General features: G+C 34.7%; 1 protein-coding gene across 3 annotated transcripts in view; it reads left to right on the top strand.

The window, feature by feature from the left end:
* The window catches only part of CDH12 (cadherin 12), a 1,137,115-nt gene that overhangs the window by 579,344 nt on the left and 539,641 nt on the right, over positions 1–18,130 (top strand).

Below are 18,130 nucleotides of genomic sequence, written 5' to 3'. Positions count from 1 at the left end.
CTCGATGTTTTGGGGTCAGTAACTGACCCCTCATTTTATCCATTTGATAATGCCATCTTTTCTCGTTTGATCATTAACTTTGTGGTAATGTGTAGATGTCTGCACATTTGAATTAGTAAGTACTTATTTTAATCTTTGCAGACTGGCTTTGACTGAGAAAGCTTTGTAGCAGGCATGGCACTCAGGTACAAAAGCACCCTAGGATAGATGTGGCTGGCCAGCATGGTGTTTTAAAAAGCCCAGGGCTCAATATAGCAGTTGTGGCACTGGGATGCTCCACATACCTGGGGCTCATTGTAGCGCTCACTGCTTGCCACTGAGTGCTGTCAAGGGCTCAAATTCCCTGAAGCTGGCCTAACACTGACGTGGGCTTATGATTGAATCCTCCATTCATACTTGAAGCCTGGGGCTCTGTGGTCTTGCTTGGCTCCAGGACATGTCTAGTGTTTCATTCCTCAGGTACTGGACTAGAATATGGGGCATGATAATGTGCTCAGTGCTGAGTTTTCAAAGGCAAAGTCCTTTGATCACTTCCCTCTCTTTCCCCCAAGAAGACCGTTTCTCTCTTGTGCTGTGCTACCTGGGGTCAGGAGAGAGTGATGCAGGTAATCTAAGAATATTCTTCCTACCTTCCTTCTTCAATGCGTATTTTTCATTATTGTGCTACAACCAGGTACTGTGATCTCCCACCTGGATTTCTTATCTCTTTGGAAAGTATTCTTGTTTGTAGATAGTTGTTCAAATTGATGTTTCTGTGGAAGGACTATTGCTGAAGATTCCTAGTTTTATTCTAGCATTGTCCAAAGACAATATTCATGGAAGATATAGCTTTGACTTTTCACATTTTATGCTATCTTCCTTTTATGTTAAACTAAAATTATAACAATTGGCTGTATATGGCATTCTTGATGAACAGATGACTTCTCTCCATAATCCATTAATTTCATTCAGATGCCCTTCAATTTCCAGTTTGTAGATGAGAATTTCCAGGATTGGCAGTATTTCCTTACTTTTTTGGATTTTTTTTTCTATTCTAAAGATTATAAGATTTTATCTATTATTTGAATTAAAGATTTGTATCAGGGTATTACGACTTGTTTGTCATTTTTCATCAATCCTCTCTGGGACTTGATAAGCACTTTAAATCTCAAGGCTCAAAGAAAATGCTTCTGTTGTTTGTTTTTCCCTTTCTTTATTCATTTATCCTCTGGAATCGCTTCCCAGGGGTTATGTCTGCTTTATGATACATGTCTCTTAGCTTCTTCATATTACATTTTATTCCTTTTTGTTTTTGTTTTATAGATGGAGTCTTGCTATGTAGCCCAGGCTGGTTTCAAACTTCTGGGCTCAAGCAATCCTTTCGCCTTAGCCTTCTTCATAACTAAGAATACAGTTTTCATTTTTATATTTCTTCAATATTAACACTATTTCTCCCTACCCACTCTGCACACTATTAATTTAGATTTAAGTTGTTATTATCTTATATTTTCTTTAGTTAAAGAAATTTTAAATTCAAAGTCTATTAATACCAGACATTATGTTTACATACTTGTTTAATTTCTTTCAGGAAAAAATGACTACTGTCTTCTAAGGACTAGCAATGTAGACAATTTAGTCCACCACTCTAGATCCCAGACTTTAAATCTCAGCAAATACCTCTTATCTATACATCTCAGCAACTTACTCAGAGACATAAATTCTGCACTAAAAGGCAACTCACATAGATTTGTCACTAACTTCTTCTTCTTCTGTCTTCCAAAAATATAGATCTGTCATTGCTAACTTTAATAATAAAGATAATGTAGGAAATAGATACAGATACAGACATGCACACATATAGGTACATACACACATATGTAGAAACATAAACATTATGTTTCTACAAGCAAGGTATGATGACAATGTTTTGAAGCAGCATCTGGCAAACTGTATACCTATGTATATAGATATATAATGCTATTAACATTCACGTTTTAGCTGTACATTAATATTTAAATATAAATTACATAAATTGGTCATATTTACCCCAGATAGCTTTTGTTTCTCCAATAAGTGTTTATTTTTGCTCATGTTCTCTATCTTCAAGTGAAGATAAATAAGGTTCAGATAGAAGATGTAAGGAGACATATTTCCATATCTTCTGAAAGAGCCAGAGAATGGGTCTGGCTCTGACCTAACAATTAGACATTTTAATCATGGAATCCAAGAAGGTGGTCTCATCCTAGACTTTAAAATATGACATTATATTTAAGGGCAGCAGAGGGTCATAATTAAGTAGATCTTACACATAACTCTCTGTGCACCATTCGGGATTTATTTGATTGACTGGGTGGAATGTTCTATAAACAATTCAAATGTGTGCTAAACTATAGAGCTTGCACATAGGGAATAGCCGTATCTTAGAAAAGGAAATGGGCATCCTTCTCTAGAAACCTGTTAGTAAGCATCATCTCGATAACAGTCTTTTTCAGAATATTCCATTAAAAGAAATCTGAAACCTAGATTCATATTACATCTAATTGATTTTTATATTGTATATTTTATTTTGTGCTTTATATGAAGTATTGTTATACATTTTATTAAATTAATTTTATATTTTTAACTGTACTATAAAATTTATATTTGGTAATATAAATTGACATTTATATTATCAAATTTAAACTTCTTTCTGAGCTATCTTAACAAATATAGTATCAAGTTACCTAGTGGAATTTAATAAAAGCTAATATTATTTCGTATTCCTCTCTGTGGGTAAAAGAAACCAAAACAATCAGACGTAAATGGCAAAAGGAGACTCTTCTTACCAAGCATTAGAAGCATAATCATAACAAAGTTTGTTGTGTCTCATGTGTGCTGCTGTCTGTGCTCTACTTCTCTATTCTCTTACGGTCAACCAGCTTCATTTGTTTCTGTGATCTGTATTTACATAGTGACTTGAATGATAATCTCAATGCCCAGTACAAGGCCTCCTCCATTGGAACATTAGTTCAACTTTCTGATTCTCCCTGGATACCCCACCTGGTTATGGAAGCAGTGGTATATTTCCTATCTTTAATGTCTAAAGATGCATATAGGGACTTTCTAACTCAGGGACAGGAAGGAAAAGCATCCAGTACAAACTGCATTACTTCATAAATGTCTCAGTATTACCAAATTCAACATATATATAAACAATGATTTTGCTTAACATGATACAAAATGTCTTTTTTTATTAAAAATGACCATATTCAGTCAAATAAGTGGCTATATCAGTCTAAAATTTTGAGTTAACCCTGACTGCAAGTTATTGACTCACTGCTTGGTCTAAGTAAAGTTAAAAAAAAAGAAAAAGAAAGAAAGAATGAAACTGTGATTTATTTGTTGAAAATGCTGTGCAGGTAAACTCATTTCTATATGAGAGGATTTCTGTGATATTCATCATTCTTGACATTCTGGTTCACATTGTCTTGTATTTCACACACAAAAAAAATGGATATTACTTTTGTTCCTCACCTTGACCATTTAACATTATTGCAGAAGATGAAACCCGACTCTGCTGTCCTTTAACCTTGTGTGTCTAGAATTTCATTTTATCTTTTAGGTTTATGTAGTTGAAATGCTATAAGGTAAAGGATGGCCCATTTACTTTAGGTGCCAGCCAAGATGGATGACTTGTCCTAGATGATATATATTTTTTCGAGCCAATTGAGTGTCTGATTAATTGAAGACAGAAAATTATTGCAAAAATTGCTAGCATGCCATTTATTCTGTCTGCTTTGCGTGACTTGCCTTTATGAGAATTATATTTTTGATCCAATTTCTATCTGCATTGTTTCTGCCAGAATACTACATATAAGACATTTTGAGTCTGCAGAAATTGGAAAATAATGCATGAGATAAAATGCTGTAACATATCTCTGAGGCAATAATAAATAAGTTACTATCAAAGTATATTAAAACTCAAACTAAGAGTATTTCTATTGTCAATATAGTATAAGACCACTTATGAATTTTATGGAATAACTGATAAAAATAATTATAAAGATAAATGTATAAAAATAATTTCAAGCAAGATATATATGCATTTATCCTATACATGCCTCTACATGTAAATGAATGCCATTTCCATGAAGCAGGGAGTTCACTTTCTTTAGTGCCTCATCCTCAGAAGTAAGAATGCCTGATACACAGGGGCTCTCAATAAATACTTTTTGAATAAATGAAGGAACTAACCATTTTTTAATACACTTTCCAAAGTTTTCAGCATATAATAAAAGAAAAAAATAAGTTAGAGCAAAATGATATTTTTCAGAACTGAAAGTTGACTTAGATATGAAGACTAAAATTTCTAAAACCAGATTTTTCCTCTAACTTAGTTAGATATAGGGTTTGTATAATGCCATATAACACTACTTCTTTCATTCAGCAGTTATTTAGTGGATACCACCTAAGTGTAAAGCAAAGTTCTCACCAAGTTTATTTTTAATTCTCATGATACTATGAAATAATTATTGATTTTTCACACTTTTACATAAGGGAATGAAGCTCAGCATAGCATTTTTAAATGCTGAATCAATTATTTACAAAGAACCATGCAGTTAAAATATGATAAATATCCATGTCTGTCCATGTCTAGACATGCATATACATCAAATTCTGAAATTTAGCTGGGAACTAAGAGCAAATATGCACGGTTCACAAATCTTAACTGATTTTTTATGTCTTGGAGAAAGTTGTTACGTCTTTAACCATGACTCAAGATTTATTTTAAGGAAAAGCAGTTTATTTTAAAATGTTTTAAGTAATGAAGTGATGGGTAGAAAATATACATCTTTCTTCATCATTAAGTAGAGAAATTCTTACCCACTTAAAAATAGTCCTCACTCCCTATCCCACTTTGAGTAAAGACTAATTAATTTTTCGATTGCTTTATGCCATGAATTTGTAAGATAAATAACTTCTTTCTCAATACATGTTATTTTAGCCTCATAATAGACTTTAAAAAGTGATGTTTCATTTTATATTCTTTACACACACTTAATTGTACTTTGCTCAATGCTTTTTTTTTTCAGTTCTTCTTCCCTTTTTTTCTCTTTTGCCTTTATTCTTTCATCTCATCTTCCTATTCTTCCCTGGCTTCTTTCCCTTTTCCTGGCCTTTTTTCATTTTTTAAAAATCCCTTTTTTCATTTTTGTTTCTCATTATTGAAGCAAATCCTTAAATACAATGTGGCTAAGTTGTGGCAGGGTGGCTTTAAGTTGTCTGTCAATAATCCCCACTTTCTGGTATTCAGACACTTGTTGAATCCTCTTCCTGTGAGTATGGGATGGTGTAGACTTGTTTCTAAACAACAGAATATGACAAAACTTTTGGAATGTAATTTCCATGAATAGGTTAAGTGTAACTTACACATGCTAACAGACTCTATTTCCTATTTCGCTTTCATGCTTTGATGAAGCAAGCTGCCATGCTGTAAGAGCCCACATGGCAGGAAATTGATGGTGGCCTTCAGCTAACAGCAGGTAGAAACTGGTACCCTTGCAGCAATATCTCTCAAGAAGCTGAATTGTGCCAAAAAGCATGTGATCTTAGAAATACTCCATCCTCAGTCTTCAGATGAGACCACAGACCTGAATAACATCCTGACTGTAGCCTTGAGAGAGGACCTAGCTAATTTGTGCCTAGATCTCTGACCTAAAGAAACTGAAATAATAAATGTATATTGCTGTGATAGCCTAAGTTTTGTGGTAGTATTTTATACAGCAGTAAATAAATACATAAGGTTTTTCATGCTCATTACTACTTTTTTCTCATATCATCTTTTTAAAAGATAAATTCTGCAGTTCTTCAAAGGTATATTTTAAAATCTGTTTGATAGGGGCAAAGAGAGAATATTTTTATGCTCTGTCACATCGAGGTTTTCATTTGAAAAAAATTTTTTTGCACTCAACATCAGCTTGAACATCAGTTTGGTTACCAATAAAAAATGCAGCCAGTAACTAAGTTTATTTTAAAAATTGACAGCTGCTTTTATTTTGAATAATAGATATTGAAATGTCTGTAAACCTGATTATGATTTATGTGTGTATCACCAACAATTCCATTTATATAATTTTCCCAAAATCTATTAAAATTGAAGGTATTGGTGGTACAAAATGTGATGTTTTAATATACACATACATTGTGAAACGATTAAATCAAGCTAATTAGGACATCCATCGCCTTGCAGAGTTATGTTTTCTTTTTCCTGTGGTAAAAACATTAAAGATCTATTGTCAGAATTTTCAAGTATACAGTACAATGTTATCATTTATGGTCACCATGCTATACAATAGATCTCTGGATCTATTATTCCTTCTGTCTAGCTGAAACTTTTTACCTTTTAACAAAAATTTATCTTTCCTTCTTCCCTCCCTTCAGCTCCCAGCAACTACAATTCTACCCTCTACTCCTATGAGTTTGATTTTGTAGATTCCACGTATAAGTGAAAATCAGTATTTGCCTTTCTGTTCTTATGTCAGTTATCATAATGCCTTCAAAATTCATCCATGTTGTTGCACCTGAATATATTTCCTCATTTGTTAAGTCTAAATAGTATTTATTTGTGTGGCACATGTATATATATTACATATATAATATTTTTTCACTATATATAAATGTGATACATATAAATGTGATATATGTGATATATACGTAAATGCTATGTGTGTGTATATATATATAAATGTCATATATATATGGACAAATATGGACAAATATTCTAAAAGATGGACAAATATTCTGTGTGACAAATATTCATCCATGTCCCTGCAAAGGAAATGAACTCATCCATTTGTTTTATGGCTGCATAGTATTCCATGGTGTATATGTGTAACATTTTCTTAATCCAGTCTATCATTGATGGGCAGTTGAGTTGGTTCCAAGTCTTTGCTATTGTGAACAGTGCCCCAATAAACATACATGTGCTTGTGTCTTTATAATAGAATGATTTATAATCCTTTGGGTATATACTCAGTAATGGGATTGCTGGGTCAAGTGGCATTTCTAGTTGTAGGTCCTTTAGGAATCGCCACACTGTCTTCCACAATGGTTGAACTAATTTACACTCCCACCAACAGTGTAAAAACGTTCCTATTTATCCACATCCTCTCCAGCATCTGTTGTTTCCTGACTTTTAATGATCATCATTCTAACTGGTGTGAGACGGTATCTCACTGTGGTTTTGATTTGAATTTCTCTAATGATCAGTGATGATGAGCTTTTTTTCATATGTTTGTTGGCTTCATAAATGTCTTCTTTTGACAAGTGTCTGTTCATATACTTTGCCCTCTTTTTGATGGGGTTGTTTGTTTTTTTCTTGTAAATTTGTTTAAGTTCCTTGTAGATTCTGGATATTAGCCCTTTGTCAGGTGGATAGATTGCAAAAATTTCCTCCCATTCTTTAGGTTGCCTGTTTACTCAGATGATAGTTTCTTTTGCTGTGCAGAAGCTCTTTAGTTTAATCGGATCCCATTTATCAATTTTGGCTTTTATTGCCATTGCTTTTGGTGTTTTAGTCTTGAAGTCTTTGCCAATGCCCGTATCCTGAATGGTATTGCCTAGGTTTTCTTCTAGGGTTTTTATGATTTTTAGGTCTTATGTTTAAGTCTGTAATCCATCTTGAGTTAATTTTTGTATAAGGTTTAAGAAAGGGGTCCAGTTTCATTTTTCTGCATGTGGCTAGTCAGTTTTCCCAACACCATTTATTAAAGAATCCTTTCCCCATTGCTTGCTTTTGTCAGGTTTGTCAAAGATCAGATGGTTGTAGATGCATGATGTTATTTCTGAGGCCTCTGTTCTGTTCCATTGGTCTACATATCTGTTTTGGTACCAGTATCATGCTGTTTTGGTTACTGTATCTTTGTAGTATATTTTGAAGTCAGGTAGCATGATGCCTCCAGCTTTGTTCTTTCTGCTGAGGATTGTCTTCACTATGTGGGCTCTTTTTTGGTTCCCTATGAAATTAAAGTAGTTTTTTTTATAATTCTGTGAAGAAAGTCAATGGTAGCTTCATAGGGATAGCATTGAATCTATAAATTCCTGTGGTCAGTATGGCCATTTTCACGATATTGATTTTTTCTATCCATGAGCATGGAATGTTTTTCCATTTGTTTGTGTCCTCTCTGATTTCCTTGAGCAGTGGTTTGTAGTTCTCTTTGAAGAGGTCCTTCACATCCCTTGTAAGTTGTATTCCTTTGTATTTTATTCTCTTTGTAGCAATTGTAAATGGGAGTTCACTCATGATTTGGCTCTTTGTTTGTCTATTATTTGTGTATAGAAATGCTTGTGATGTTTGCACGTTGATTTTATATCCTGAGACTGTTGAAGTTGCTTATCAGCTTAAGGAGATTTTGGGCTGAGACAATGGGGTTTTCTTAGCATAAAAACATGTCATCTGCAAATAGAGACAATTTGACTTCCTCTCTTCCTATTTGAATACGCTTTATTTATTTATCTTGCCTGATTGCCCTGGCTAGAACTTCCAATACTATGTTTAATAGGAGTGGTGAGAGAGGACATTCTTTTCCTGTGCTGGTTTTCAAAGAGAATTCTTCCAGGTTTTGCTCATTCAGTATGATATTGGCTGTGGGTTTGCCATAAATAGCTTTTATTGTTTTGAGATATGTTCCATTAACACCTAGTTTACTAGAGTTTTTAGCATAAAGGGGTGTTGGATTTTGTCAAAGGACTTTTCTGCATCTATTGAGATAATCATGTGGTTTTTGTCATTGGTTCTGTTTATGTGATGGATTACATTTATTGATTTGTGTGTGTTTAACCAGCCTTGCATCCCAGGGATGAAGCCGACTTGATTGTGGTGCACTCTGGCCCAGATACTATGCTTTTCCCACAGTCTTCGCAAGTTTTATATTTATCCCTACCTTTCTTAATACATATATATCACACTTTGTATCCATATATCAACCAAGGGACATGTAGATCAAAACTATGTGTTGGCTATTGTCAGTAATGCTCAATGAACCTGGTAGTGAAGATATCTATTCAAAATACTAGCACGCGCTTTAGATATTTCCAAAAAGATCCCAAAACACAAGCAACTAAAATAAGAAGTAAATAGACAAATGGAATTGCATCAAACTAAAAAGCTGTACACAGCAAAAGAAGCAATCAACAGAATGAAGAGAGAACAACAGAATGGGAGAAAATATTCGCAGACCATGCATCTGATTGGTAGTTAATATCCAAGATATATAAGGAACTCAAGCAACTCAATAGTACAAAAACAAATAACCCAATTTAAAAATGGGCAAAAGGCTTGAATAAATATTTTTTCTTAGTAAAACACTCTAATAGCTAACAGGTATATGAAAAACTGCTCAATATCACTAATCATCAGGAAAATGCAAATTAAAACTACAATGAGATATGACTTCATACTCATCAGCATGCTATTATCAAAAGACAGAATATAACAAGTACTGGAGAGGATGTGAAAAAAGAACCCTCACACACTGTTGGTGAGAATGTAAATTAGTACAGCCATTATAGAAAACATTATGAAGTTTCCTCAAAAAATTGAAAATGATCCAGCAGTCCCACTTCTGGGTTTATATACCTTACCTTCTTAATTCAGTCAGAATATCACTTTGCTGCACTATTATAACCTATGTAAATTTGTTTTTGTATTATTATTATTGAAACAAAACATTTTAATGTTTAGCATTGAACTTTTAAACTGAATTTACAATAATATTAGATAGTTTAACCCATACGGATTCCATTTTTTTTAAAATTTTTATTTGATACTGTTAACTGCCTAAAATACTAAACTCTTGTTGGAATTAAATTTTCTATTTGAAGTATTTAACCACCAGAATTGGGACTCAGGAGGGGTAAGTGAGATCTTCGGGACACAACATTTTGGAAGATATTCATAATTGCCATGCAAATGCTAGCTCTGCATTTGACCATTTAACTAAAAAGATTGTTGTTTAGATATTGAGTAAACAATTAACTACTTTCACTTCAGCTTTTGTGCATTTATCAGAAATCTTGAAATTTAAAAGAGTGAATTTAATTTTAGGAAAAGTATTTATTTGGTAAAATAAACTCTTGCTTCAAAAAGTAGTATGTAAATACATCTTCTGTGGCTGTGCACTTTACATGTCATGTTTGGACATAGTCTTAAAAATAATTGACATTCACTGGAAATTTTGTTTTCCACTTTCCATGCTACATTATTATCAAACACATATCCAGAAGATGGACAAGTATTTTGTGCCAGTTTTATATTCATCACTACCTTTCTTAATACATAGCAATTTATTACTCAATTTTTTACTACACATGTACTTGTTTAGCTTGTTGATGGCAAATGATTTACATAATGTCTTAAAAATGTAGCCAAACAATAAAACAAGTAAAGATTTAGATCAGACAATAAATGACAAAACCATATAGAAAGAACCTTATGAACCTTATCTGTTCTCCCATGCAAACTAGATTAGTTTTCTCGTGTCTTCACTTTGAGATTCAGCCTCTCTTTCCTTCAGTTATTTTGATTAGTTTATAATTTCACACTTCTCCCACTGACCATTTAGGAGGCAGCCTGACTGCTTGAGATACACAGATGTTTGCTACCTTGGTTACAGGATAACTGTCAGCAGGGGCTTCAAATACATGCCCACCATCGCCAGAGATGTGAGGGAATACCTAAGTGTGCTTGTTTTAATCAGTGTGTGTTCTCCATTGTGTCTTTTAAAGAAAAGTACTTTTAGAATGTCAGAAAAAGAAAGATGAGTTATGAGACATCATTACATTTGGCAATGGGTTAAGAACTGTTCTAGATTCTTGTGTTTCACGGGCCCTACGCAAGTCTGTGCAGAACCAACTTATACAAAGATGTCTGCCCTACTGTCTATCTTAGTCAGCTCAGCCTACTGCAACAAAATGTCATAGACTGGATGGCCTAAACAATGGAAATTTATTTTTCACTGTTCTGGAGGCTGGGAAATCCCACAATATGGGTGGCTAGCCAATTTGATTTTTGGTTGGCTGTCTTCTTGCTGCATCCTCGCACAATGGAGGGAGAGCTACCTCAGTTCTCTTTCTCTTTTGATAAGAATATTAATCCCATCATGGAAGTTCTATATGACCACATCTAACCCTGTTTAACTCCCAAAGGCCCCACCTCCTCATACCATCACACTGCGGCTTAGGGTTTCAACCTATGAGTTTAGGGAGAATGGAGACATTCAGTCCATAATCCCATTTCAGATTGTTTTATTTCAACTATTAATAACAGTCTCTATTTTAAAACCTGGCATGAACATATTGACAACAGGCATAGGCATAAACTAAGATTCCCCATCATATAAGAGGTAGTTAATGATGCCCATGAAGCCAGTCTTATTATGCCTATTTTACAAATGAAGATTAATAGAGAAGATTCACACTAGTCAGATAATTAGTAGAAGAGCCAAAACTGAACTTGGATTATCTAGGTCCTGAGCCTGTTTTTGTTTTAACATCATACTGTCATGCAAACCACTGGATACTATTACTACTTAGTTGAAAGTTCATTGCTTCCATTTTTTAAACTGTAACTTCCCCTTCTACAAATCTTGTTCTTATGAGTTTTTATGGATATGCATTTAACATTGTTATATATAACATATGCAACAGGTTATAGTGTATCACTTAAATATTTGCTTAATGCTGAAATGTATAAAATCCAAATTAAGTCCTTTAGGAATTAGAGATGTAATTAACATATTTTTTCTTTTTCTGTAAGATGGATCACACATACTAAATCTAAACAATCTGTAGAAGACTATTCTTTATTACCTCAATTTAATGAAACACATTATAATAATTTACCATCAATTGATGTGTTCATAGAAAAGTTATATAGGAAACAATCTTTAAACAGTAACTTTCTAGGTGTTTTATTATCTTTGAAGCAATTGTGAATGGGAGTTCACTCATGATTTGGCTCTCTGTCTGTTATTGGTGTATAAGAATGATTGTGATTTTTGCACATTGATTTTGTATCCTGAGACTTTGCTGAAGTTGCTTATCAGCTTAACGAGATTTTGGGCTGAGACGATGGGGTTTTCTAGATATACAATCATGTCATCTGCAAACAGGGACAATTTGACTTCCTCTTTTCCTAATTGAACACCCTTTATTTCTTTCTCCTGCCTGATTGCCCTGGCCAGAACTTCCAACACTATGTTGAATAGGAGTGGTGAGAGAGGGCATCCCTGTCTTGTGCCAGTTTTCAAAGGGAATGCTTCCAGTTTTTGCCCATTCAGTATGATATTGGCTGTGGGTTTGTCATAAATAGCTCTTATTATTTTGAGATACGTCCCATCAATACCTAATTTATTGAGAGTTTTTAGCATGAAGGGCTGTTGAATTTTGTCGAAGGCCTTTTCCGCATCTATTGAGATAATCATGTGGTTTTTGTCTTTGGTTCTGTTTATATGCTGGATTATGTTTATTGATTTGCGTATGTTGAACCAGACTTGCATCCCAGGGATGAAGCCCACTTGATCATAGTGGATAAGCTTTTTGATGTGCTGCTGGATTCGGTTTGCCAGTATTTTATTGAGGATTTTTGCATCGATATTCATCAGGGATATTGGTCTAAAATTCTCTTTTTTTGTTGTGTCTCTGCCAGGCTTTGGTATCTGGATGATGCTGGCCTCATAAAATGAGTTAGGGAGGATTCCCTCTTTTTCTATTGATTGGAATAGTCTCAGAAGGAATAGTACCAGCTCCTCTTTGTACCTCTGGTAGAATTCAGCTGTGACTCCGTCTGGTCCTGGACTGTTTTTGATTCGTAAGCTATTAATTATTGCCTCAATTTCGGATCCTGTTATTGGTCTATTCAGAGATTCAACTTCTTCCTGGTTTAGTCTTTGGAGTGTGTATGTGTCGAGGAATTTATCCATTTCTCCTAGATTTTCTAGTTTATTTGCATAGAGGTGTTTATAGTATTCCCTGATGGTAGTTTGTATTTCTGTGGGATTGGTGGTGATAACCCTTTATTATTTTTTATTGCATCTGTTTGATTCTTCTCTCTTTTCTTCTTTATTAGGCTTGCTAGAGGTCTATCAATTCGTTGATCTTTTCAAAAAAACAGCTCCTGGATTCCTTGATTTTTTGATGGGTTTTTTGTGTCTCTAGCTCCTTCAGTTCTGCTCTGATCTTAGTTATGTCTTGCCTTCTGATAGCATTTGAATGTGTTTGCTCTTGCTTCTCTAGTTCTTTTAATTGTGATGTTAGGGTATCAATTTTAGATCTTTCCTGCTTTCTCTTGTGGGCTCAAACAAATTTACAAGGAGAAAACAAACAACACCATCAAAAAGTGGGCAAAGGATATGAATAGACACTTCTGAAAAGAAGACATTTATGCAGCCAACAGACACATAAAAAAATGCTCATCATCACTGGCCATCAGAGAAATGCAAATCAAAACCACAATTAGATATCATGTCACACCAGTTAGAATGGCAATCATTAAAAAGTCAGGAAACAACAGGTGCTGGAGAGGATTTGGAGAAATAGGAACACTTTCACACTGTTGGTGGGACTGTAAACTAGTTCAACCATTGTGGAAGATAGTGTGGCGATTCCTCAGGGATCTAAAACTAGAAATACCATTTGACCCAGCCATCCCATTACTGGGTATATACCCAAAGGAATATAAATCATGCTACTATAAAGACACATGCACAAATATGTTTATTGCAGCATTACTCACAACAGCAAAGACTTGGAACCAACCCAAATGTCCAACAATGATAGACTGGATTAAGAAAATGTGGCACATATACACCATGGAATACTATGCAGCCATAAAAAATGATGAGTTCATGTCCTTCATAGGGACATGGACGAAGCTGGAAACCATCATCCTCAGCAAACTATTGCAAGGACAAAAAACCAAACACCACATGTTCTCACTCATAGGTGGGAATTGAACAATGAGAACACTTAGACACAGGAAAGGGAACATCACACACCGGGACCTGTTGTAGGGTGGGGGGAAGGGGGACGGATAGCATTAGGAGATATACCTAATGTAAATGACGAGTTAATGGGTCTAGCACACCAACGTGGCACATGTATACATATGTAACAAACCTGCACGTTGTGCACATGTACCCTAAAACTTAAAGTATAATAAATATATGTATATAAAACAATAATTTTCTAACTACATTTTTATGACATCAGAAATGACCACAAATAATTTTATCAGAGCATAATTTTTACTAAGTTTCTATGTAAAGACTACCAAAAGTAATATATGAAGCTAATCATAATAGCTGTGGATCCTAAAACTTTCAATAAACTCTAGTTATACTTCTTATTCAATTGATTATACTTTGAAGATGTTTCTAGGCTTTAGTTAGGATGCCAAAATTCTTGAGTGGTAAAAGCATATGAATGTTTCAGTATAGAAAAATAATGATATGTATTGTAAATGAGTAAATATTTGTCTATAATTATGGATATAATATATGTTACATTTATATATGTATGTTTTGCCTACTATTTCAAATAACAGGCATTGGGAACATTGAAGTGGAAGTTATTTAGATATATTTCTCTGTAACTTTTACTGTTTAATATCCTTGAGAATTTATTCAAAGACCTTGTGAATTCATCCAAAGAGATTTGAATGATATTTGAAGATTTATTTTGTAGCTATTTTAGTTTATTTTGGTCTCTTTAAAAATGACCTCCATAGCTACCTTCCCCTCTGCTCTGTGGAAAGCAAAATTATTTATTCTTCAGAAGTAGGACAGAAAATTGCACACCTAGAGGGTAGACTACATGTGACATAATCCATCTAGAATTGTGTATATTAAAATCAAAGCTAGAAAGAATTTAGAGATCATTGGGTAATAATTAATATGTATATCACGGGTAAGAAAGCATTTATATATTCTACATAAGTGGATATTTAGATAACATAAATGTATCCTTCAAGTGTCAAAAAAAGGGAGGGCTGGGAAAATTCTAAAATGCCTTACACTCTCCTATTCCTCTTTCAGCAGATTCAGGTGATTTGTGTCTTGTCATTTGTGTAACTCAGCATTTCACAAGGAGGGAGAGTTAGATACTCATTTGAACACTGTCTATGTTGTCTCATTTATTTGATTCATTTTCCCATCCTTTTGGCTGACAGAGGCTAGTACTTAGGCCAGGTGGCAGAGCCAACAAATCTTCAAGAGAATGTAAAATGTTGGCAAAATCAACAAAACTCAGATCTTAAATGTCACACCAGCATTTTCGTTGGCCTTATGACTGTGCTTTATTCAATTAAATAAGAAGCGACTTGGATTTTTGCATTACTGATTTCTATGATAATTTATTTTGTTTTTAGCTACAATATATAAAACATCTTCTCTTATTAAGAAATATTGTTTCATAATTTCCCGTTTGGCAGTTAAGTCAATAAAAGCCTTTCTTCTCATTCAGGTATAAGTGGAATGTCCCTGTTTCCAGAATATGGTGTTCAGTCTGCCACATGCCAACCCTTACAAGAAAGTTCAGCCTTTTTCCACAGGGTCATTCCTCTAAGTTTTCATATCCAGCTCTATACTTGTATGCTGCTCACTTATGTCCAGGATAAGAGAGGGCTTCCCACATTTCAGCAAGCTTAGTTGATTGTTTTGTTTGCTTGTTTGTTTGTTTGTTGTTTGTTGTTTGAGACAGAGTTTCACTCTTGTTGCCCAGGCTGGAGTGCAGTGGCGCAATCTCGGCCCACTGCAATCTCCACCTCCCGGGTTCAAGCAATTCTCCTGCCTCAGCCTCCCGAGTAGCTGGGATTACAGGCACCCACCATCACGCCTGGCTAATTTTTTGTATTTTTAGTAGAGACAGGGTTTCTCCATGTTGGTCAGGCTGGTCTGGAACTCCCAACCTCAGGTGATCCACCTGCCTCGGCCTCCCAAAGTGTTGGGATTACAGGCATGAGCCACCGTGCCTGACCTGTTGTTATTTTTTTTTTAATCAGAACATACATCTGTCACAAAAAGCACCAGCCAAGATAGAGTAGCACTATGGGTCTCAGAGAAGATATCTCTGGGCAGAGTGACCTGTCCTAGCCACCCTACCTTCTCAGATCATGTTCAGTGATGAAAGATTTCTACCAAACAAGCCAGGGTCCTCAGGGCCCAAGTCCACTGTAGAAGAGGTTGATGAAGTGTCTTGAATTAGCCCTGAGTGGTTGGTGACAGCAGAGACACTAGCTCAGCTGGAGCCAGTTTGTCTGCCATTGAGAGCATTCTTGGCAGAGAAATACCAGTTGCTATAGGGAAGCAGAGCCAACCTTGGCAGAGCTATCTGGCAAGACGTGATGGCTATGGTTGGGAAGCAGGCTTCAAAGTTTATTATCTAATTTGTAGTTATTGGGGCTACTTTGCTACTGCCACAGGCAGCACAAAATGTTAAGGAAGACGGAGCATAGAGTCTTGAGTAAGATTATAAACACTGACAACTGACTTCTTAAGTTGAAATTCTGGCTGCATCACTTAGCTAAATCATTAACTTAGCTTACTGAATTAGTCACTTGGCAAGTGACTTAATCTTGTTTGCCTCCATTTTCTCATCTATAAAATGAGCATACTATTTGTAACCTACTCCATAGGTTTATTGTGAGATTTAAATAAATTATTGAAATAAAGTGCTTAATTATCTGGGTGTGATATCATGCACCTGTAATCCCAGCTACTCGGGAGGCTGAGGCAGGAGCATGGCTTGAACCCAGAAGGTGGAGGTTGCAGTGAGCCGAGATCGCGCCACTGCACTCCAGCCTGGGCCGCAGAATGAGACTCCATCTCAAAAAAATAAAATGAAATAAAATAAAATAGTGCTTAAATTAGTGCCTAGTACTTCATAATTATTAAATACATATAACTATTATTTTTCAAGTGTTAACGTTCATTTGCAAAGTGAATGATTATTTCTGCTTAACATGAGTGAACCATTCTTTCACATCACATAGATGGTACATTTCAAGTTATAAATCTTTCATCAAGGGGATGAGTTTTTAAAGTAAACATGCTATTGCTGATTTTGACATCAGTATTCATTTATGGCAACTCATGTATTCCATAACATATAATACTAGTACAAGACATATTGAGCTTGAAACGCATATCTCATGGATGTTTTATTAACTGATTTGTGTTTATTTTTCCATACTTTAAAGTTTGATTCATATTCAGATTAAAGATAATGAGATTTCTTTTATCGACCATCCTCAGAACTCTTTCTTTAATGCCCTGTTGTTGTCTGAAGATACTGCTTATACTTTATTGGCTGAAGGGAATAATTCAAATTCCAGTCAGAAAGTACAATGAATACTTTTTGAAATAATTCAATCTCAGAACACTCAAAGCTTGGTTAATCCATGTCTACATGGCCTCAATTAACTATATAATTGAATTACACATTCCAACCTCAATCTACATTATGAAAATAATGAATAAAATAAATTGATTTGGTTTAAACTTTTTATGCAATTCCAACAAGAGTTGTCATAGTCAAGATCTGAAAAAAACCCTTTAATAGATCTCCATATTTCATCATGAAATAGGTTAACTTTAAATATTGAATATATTTGCTATGCAGGACGCTACTCTGTCACCAATTAAATCACCAAGTGGGCAAAAAACTAGTCGTAGAGGTTTTTTCTACCTTCAAATTGTCCTTTCAGTGTCTTCAAACAACTTCTATTAACTCTCTCGCCTTCATCTACTGCCCCAGGAAATCTGATATGCATAGTTTTTCTATGACTTTGATGGAAGTCACACACTGAAAATGATTTTAATCAAGACTTTTCAGTTACTCAACAACATAAATGAGTTTGGGTAAACTTCTTAATTATTGATATTAAGGGATAAAAAATGATTTGAGCTTCTTATATTAGAAACATGCACACGTATGTTTATTGTGGCATTATTCACAATAGCAAAGACTTGGAACCAACCCAAATGTCCAACAATGATAGACTGGATTAAGAAAATGTGGCACATATACACCATGGAATACTATGCAGCCATATAAAATGATGAGTTCATGTCCTTTGTAGGGACATGGATGAAATTGGAAATCATCATTCTCAGTA

This window comes from Pongo abelii, chromosome 4 (assembly GCF_028885655.2).
Source record: "Pongo abelii isolate AG06213 chromosome 4, NHGRI_mPonAbe1-v2.0_pri, whole genome shotgun sequence".
Taxonomy (NCBI): Eukaryota; Metazoa; Chordata; class Mammalia; order Primates; family Hominidae; genus Pongo; species Pongo abelii.
Note: the sequence above shows the minus strand (reverse complement) of the source record. Positions and strands in the feature narration are given on the sequence as shown.